This window comes from Hippoglossus stenolepis, chromosome 1 (genome assembly GCF_022539355.2).
Source record: "Hippoglossus stenolepis isolate QCI-W04-F060 chromosome 1, HSTE1.2, whole genome shotgun sequence".
In the NCBI taxonomy this organism is placed as follows: domain Eukaryota; kingdom Metazoa; phylum Chordata; class Actinopteri; order Pleuronectiformes; family Pleuronectidae; genus Hippoglossus; species Hippoglossus stenolepis.
In genome coordinates, this window is record NC_061483.1 from 2884272 (window position 1) to 2891653 (window position 7382).

Genomic DNA, 7382 nt, shown 5'->3' on the forward strand with positions numbered 1-7382 from the left:
AGCAGGTTTGTGTAATTAAACACTGTTTAAAAGTAGGGATGGCTCTGACAGTCACTTCCTGTTTGTTTCTATACTTGCTCAACTGTCCAACGTGTTTCGATAAGTGTGTCTTATTTTGAAAACCTGAGGAGGGGCCGGAGTGCTCGACCTCAGTCCATGTTGTTACTGACACTTTCTTAGTGATCAGGAGCAGGTGAGTGCAGGTGAATGGGTTGATGAGGTGGGCTGACTGACAGGCTGGGTAGTGACAGATGACTGAGGGACAGTGAGCGAAGCAGAACTGAGACAATTTAAATAAATAATGACCGAAAAAGAAAGAAAAGTTGGAAAAGTGAAGAAGGATTTAAGGACCTCAGATTCTCCAGTTGACAGTTTAGACTCTCCAGTCAGAACACAGCAGCTTCCTCCTGAATCCTGCCGGGAGTTTCACTCAGATCCAGTTCTCTCAGATGTAGAGGGTCTGACTTCAGGAGCTGAGGCCTGGCACAGTGAGTCTCTGAGAGTTCACAACCACCGAGTCTGTAATTAAAGAAGCCTGTTGAATAAAATCAGAAAACACAACATTCATACAAAACGTGATCATGTGACCCTCACCTGGTAAATCCTTTTGCCTCATGAACATGTTAAAAACTCCTCAAGAGAATCCTTTCAGATTTGGTCCAAAGCGTTCATTCAGACTGACAGAGGAACTCATTAGATTCAGGTGGTCAAAGGTCAAGGTCAAGGTCACACAACATGTTTCTGGCCTCTTGAACACTTGATGTCTCAAGTCTCTGTCTTTAGGGATTTCTTCACATTTTGACCAGTTGGACTCAGATAAACTGATTAGATTTCGAGTGATCAAAGGTCAAAGGTTGGTGACCTCATATTATTGTAGATGCAACATGTCAGGAACCTGGAGGGACGGACACTGCACTGGTTGGTGGTGGCGTACAAGCGCGGGGTGGTAATTCTAGTTTGACCAGAAGAAGAATAAGCGATATTTCCAGTTCTGCTTCTTCAGTTTAAAGGAACAGTCAGTGATTCTCATCTAAACACAGAGAAGCTGTGATTTATCTGATTAATCACCGTTTCTAAATGCCCTGAAAAATCCCCTTTATCTCTGTATATTGTTGTGGGAACAGAAAGATAAATGACAGAAGACGGATATATACATTTTAACATTAGTTCAAAGGATAAAGTTATTTAAAAAAATAAAATCTAACTAAAACATATCACCATAATTAAATGTGTCTGTCTCTTTGCTTTCTGAGCAAACATAGGATGATGTTATTTAGAACATTAAATTTCTTTATCAAACTCAAAGAACCTTTATCTTAAACAATCAGGGCTTCTTAGCCTTTACTCTCTTTTTAAACAAATATAGGATGGTTAGATAAAACTGTTTTCTTTTCTTTTCTAAATCAGCAAACCTTTACATAATTAAATGTGAATGTGAAATCTGAATCTGAGCCCATCTGCAGAAGCAGTGTTGAGCCAGTTCACACTTAAAACGAGTTCCAAGTTCAGTTCATGCAGATGAAAATGAACTAGTTCCGTTCACAGTTCATTTTTATTGGGAGGATTCCAGGTAACAAAGCGTCCGGTCATGTGTTTGGTTCTGAATCGATGGGTGCCGGATCATGTCTGCGTGTCGCTCATTTTAACACTGAGTCCTGACTGTGGCGTCTCGTAATTTATGCACTGAGCACAACATGTTGTGAGTCATTTTCATGATGTTTAAATGCAGCCTCATAAACTGTGAAATCAAACCAACACTAAGTGACTTCATGTGCTGATCAGGTCCTGATAACTAGTGATGAGTGTTTATTAGTTCCAGTGAGCAGTGGAGCTTACAGAAACTCCAGCTCGGTACAAACCAACTGCAGCTTCTGCTCTGATCATGAAGCAGCTGATCACTGAGCAGCTGAGACCAGAGAAAACTCTGTGTTTCACTTCTACAAAGTCACTGAGTGGCTGCTTCACGTGAGCAGAGCTCTGATCTCACTGCGTGTGTCGCTCTGAAGCAAGTGAAGTTGGGGGTTCATGGGCCCGGATCATTCGCATGCGTTAATGATTAAAATAATTAACATGTTAATTCCACAAATTAATCATTCCCAGCGTTAACGCGTCTTAATTTTGACAGCCCTTATATATATATATAAACTAAATATCTGACCAAACTCCAGCACAGTGCTCACTTGAGTTCCCTCTCCCATCTAGATCTAGTTGCTCTTATATTTAAATGAGAACAATGAGAATGTATATATACAAACTAAATGTATACATATAATTAAGTATACAAACGTATAAATACCTACACACACACACACACACACACACACACACACACACACACACACACACACACACACACACACACACACACAGACACTCCAGCCAGTAGCCACTTATCCTTTAGCGGTCTCAGGGGCCTGGGGGCCAATCTCAACTGACACTGAATTTCAGTCTCCAATCAATCTAACTCCGATCTACATGTCTTTGGCTTTGTGGAGAGCTGGAGAACCCAGGAAAACCCTGCAGACACAGGAGAACATCCTCCTCTGAAAAGCTGCACTAACAGAGTGTTTGACCACTGCAACCGCATGCTGCCCAATACAATGAGAATCATTTGTACTGAGTGGATTTGAAGAATGGCTCATCTGCACTGATTGAACATGTTGATCCATGTCTGGACTCACCGAGCCTTCCTGCAGTTCTCCACAGCTGGGATCAGTCTCATCGACCTGGTCTGATGTGTTGAACTTCTCCAGGTCCAATATCAGAACCTCCTCTGACATCTGCAGCATGTAGGCCAGAGCTGGGCAGTGGATCTTAGGGTTCTCTTGATCTGTTCTCTGACGTCGGGAACTGTTCATCTGCTGATGAACGCAGGTGAGTCGTTCATCTCAATCAAACAGTGGAAGATGTTGATGTTCTGTCAGAAGAAATGTCATCACTCTGCATCTCCTTCAGTTTGGTCATGACTCTCTGGATGATCTTTGGATTGTTCTCTGTCCGACCAACAGGTCTCCTAAGACTCTCTGGATGGACTCCAGACTGAGGCCGTGAAGGAAGCGAACAAGCAGGTCAAGATGACCATTTCACTGGTGAGGACTCTTAGAGTTCTCATCAGGAGGCCATCCAGAGAGAAGGTACTGTCTGTGTTCCCATATGTTCCCAGAAGTTGTTAATTCATCTATGTGTGTGTAACAGTGGAACATGTAGACTGCAGCCAGAAACTCTGAACACTCAGATGAGCTAAAGCAGTAGACTAGTTTGGAAGATCACACTCTCTTCTGAAGATCTCAGTACACAAACTCCTGAGTACACTGAGGCCTCTGTGACATTAAGACCACACCCGCTCCAAGTCTTCTTGTGGTAGAACATGATGTTTCCTTCCTCCAGATGTTTAAGTACCAGCCCCAGCTTCAGGAGAACGTCCCTGCTCAGCCTCTCAAGTCAGCTGCTGTGGAGTCGTCTCATGTCCTGCGTACTTGTTGTTCTTCCTGTTTGTCACAGAACAGCGGGAAATTGTGAGTACAGGTCAGTCGAGGGTCTTGGGCAGCTCTCCTCTCTGGTCTGTGGTCAACATGTGCTCCAGAACTGTAGCACTGATCCAGCAGAAGACTGGGATTTGACACATGATGTGTAGGCTCCTGGACGTCTTGATGTGTGAGATGATTCTGCGCTCTTCTCCACTGAATCTCCTCCTGAAGTACTCCTCCTTCTGGGCGTCAGTGAAGCCTCGTGCTTCTGTGACCCTGTCAACATATAGGAGGGATCTGATTGGCCGCCGCAGGTCGGGAGGTTATCCCAGACGGGCGGAGGAAGCAGATTCCTGGATGAGTTTGTCAGCAGCGTTGACTTTGGTGACCTCTGTGTGACATCAGACACAAGCTTCCTGTGGTTGAAGTCAGAAGAGAAGGTCTGCTTTCGTAGGCCGTCCAAGATGAACAAGGTTTACAGACAGCGGCGTCTCTGCCGTGAGCTTCTGTAACGCTGGATGGGGAAAACACGAGGCAGCGTGAAGACTGTGCCTTTGGTCCTTCACTGCAGGTTCAGCTCCTGAGCGAAAGCACAGTCCAGCAGACCCACATCTTGGTTTTCTAAACCTGATCAGAGTGAACTTCTGCACGAGAAGGTTTCCAACGCCAGCGGCGCCGTTGGTGGGGCGACTCTGATGCTGCTCTGCTGGTCAGTTGGGGCTTTAAAGATGTGCGTGGCACTTGATGGGAGTGTCGTGGAGGCTCATCATCTTAGGAAGCCGTCTCAAACTGCCTCCTCATGTTGAGTATTAACCTCTTCACTCTGTCCCTCTGTGATGTAGAGCTCAGTGTAGATCCTGTTGAGGAGGTTCTACTTCCTGTTTCATCAGTTCCTTCAGTCACATGTTCACATCTCCTCCTCCAGACTGAGCTTATGATCATCCCCTAAACCTCTGCAGACCACGATCTGCTGAAAGACAAGAAACAATGTCAGAGACGAAATCTGAGAATCTGCTGATTGTTTTCATCAGATACAGAAAAACTACAGAAAATAAAAAGCTTTTTAACTTTGTCAGCACTGCATGATGTTAAATGTTGATGCTGTATGAAGGAACAAAATAAAACAACATGTGCTGATGTCCAAGTGAAGACATCAGCAGACACATATGCAGTGCTGCTCTGACCGGCTGTCTGAGCTCCACATCCCTGTTCTGGATCTTTTTTTTTTTCCACACTGGGGACAGGAGGTCTCTGAAGAACCAGACTGGTCCCAGTATGAGGTGATGCACTGTCTGCAGAACCAGTGTCACAGCTGGTGGGGCCTGGGGTCCTTCAGGACGTCCTGACACAGCACAGCAGGGCGACTGCTCCTCCTCAAAGCTGTGAGCTCCTCTTCCTCTCCCTGTGAAGACATTTCCTGATAGTCACATGTCACAGTCACAGGTTGTGGGGAAGTCCTCTTTCACAGACATGTTCAGAGGACAGTGTTTATGATTGTATGGAATTGGTGCATAGATCCAAATCAAAATGAGTCTCTAGTGAATTTCAAGTGGTTTCATAAGAGGAGACGTGTTGGTTCTTGGTGGAGGTCTGAGTGATTCTGAGAGATTAGTCACCAACTTCAATGAAGCTGTGTCCTAATGCAGGGGCACACTGACTAATCCTCTTCAGAGCAGGTCACAGTGAAACAGTTTCTTACTCTGTGTGTGGTCAGGTTCATTACTGAAGTATAGAGGAAGTCTTTGGACTGGTCACTCTTCAGAACACTGACTGGACCCTGGAGACTCTGCTCTCAGTCTGTGGTCCTGACCTCTGCAAACACAAACATGTTTTTATTCAGAACACATCATTCACTGTGGTTCATTCTCTGAGGATTCAGTTTGGAGGTTCACATGTTTGTAGCAGGTCTCTTACTTTGTGTGTGAGGTCAGGTTCATTACTGAAGTCTAGAGGAAGTCCTTTGGACCAGTCACTCTTCAGAGACACACAGCTGATCACTGGAGACTCTGCTCTGTCCTCCTCTTCCTCTTCATAACCACTCATCTTCAGTCTGAAGGAAAAACACTGTGAGCCTAAAGGAATCCAGGACAAACAAGTCTGTTCAAGAAACACACCCAAAAATACCAAACAGAACACACACACTGACTTTTTGATTCCAAACGTAACCCTGATATAATAATATTGTATTTATTAGGGCCAGAGTACTGAAACGGAACCTGAACCCTCTTGAAATTGTAAGGATTCTTCTTCTTCTTCTTCTCTGCCAAATGAATTGGCTTTTTGAAGGCTTTAACATTTCTCAAATAATCACCAAAGTTTGCAGAAAATTCAAAAAAGTCAGAAGATTTGCGTATTCTGGAGTAATTCGAAATGGTACGTGGCAAAATGGCTCAACAGCGCCACCTATCTCCCACAACCCTGAGTTCACTTTGACCCGATCTTCACGAAAATCGATACACAGGTGTCATGTTCAGGCGCACAAAATTCTCAAGGACCATTATGAAAATGCAACAGAGTGACATTTTGGATTTAGTGGCCATTTTGTGAATTTTCACATTTTACTTTGTGAACTTGTTGTAGGGCTTTATCAGATCAACTTCATATTGGGTGAGTGTCATCTAAACAAGATAGGTGCATAAACTACCTCAAAAGATCGATTTTCGTCACCGAGTGTTGACAGTGGCGTGGCGTGAAGTTTGGTTACACGCCATCAAAACCTGAGTTCTGTATCTTGGACATACATGGTCCAAATGAGTCCAAACTAGAAAAGTAAGACAAGGGAGTCCAGAAATCATGACTTAAAATCACAACGCCCCCTGGTATACAGGAAATGTCTTTGTTTTTGCATGTCTTACACTTGATGTATTCATCCTCATCCACTGACTGCAACCATGTCAAACTCTGTCAAAGGTCTCAAGACATTGATAATGTAGGCATAAGATTACTGTGAGTTTCATCCAAACGCCATAATAGTGGCGTGGCGTCCAAAGTTCATCGACTGGTCGTGACACACAAATTGCTGTAACTTCGGTGTTCAGGTTCAACCTCCCTCAAACTACATTTTATTGTAGCAACAGCCCCCCTGCAGACATTCATATGGTTTTAAGGAATGGGCGTGGCAAAATAACTGAATAGCGCCCCTTAAAGTGCAGCCGGCACTACTAATGTACATTTGTTACAAAAATCGGTAGGGACATGTGTCTTTTCATAACAAACAAAAAAGTCTCTTGGATAGATATGCTGGACAGAGCAGGAAGCCCCGCCATTTTGGCCATTTTCTACATTTTACTTTGTGAACTTGTCCCAGGGATTTCGTGGACAACAAGATATAAACTACCTCAGTATATGATTTCATCACACGGTGTGACTGTGGCGTGGCGTGGGAATTTTGATGATTCGCCAAAAAAAGAGAGGATTTATTATAACTCATTCACACATTCACAGTCCACCTGATCAGATGTATGTCAATATTGACTCATCATCAAAGCCCCCTGCTGGCGACAGGAAGTGACATGTTTTATACTTTGATGCACTGCTCCTGGCTGTAACAATATAGAGCTCAAATGAGCTGAGACAAGTCTAGGACCATGGTAAAATTGTGACATTTCCTCCAAACCGTGTAAACATTGAGATGGCGAAGGTTCAACCCAGCAAAAAAGTTAATACAACTCCACTGTGCATAGTCTATCACTGCCAATCTTCATCTCATGATCAGAGTCCAAGCCTGAACAATGACTCTATGTGTCAATATTTCCTCAAGGCCATAGCACCACCTACTGATTTGCCATGAAACAGGAGTACTTTGTAAATCCAATCTGCATTATCCAAAAAGGCCCCGATTCTGATCTATGATCACAATCCTGACCTGAACAGCTCCATATATTAATATTAGTGCAGGGTCATAGCGCCACCTAC

The 7382-nt window shown here is 44.0% G+C and overlaps 1 pseudogene; it reads right to left on the bottom strand.

Annotated features, from left to right (window-relative positions):
- Positions 1–386: 386 nt before the first annotated feature.
- On the bottom strand, positions 387–4409 carry LOC124851932 (annotated as a pseudogene).
- Between the last annotated feature and the right edge of the window lie 2973 nt (positions 4410–7382).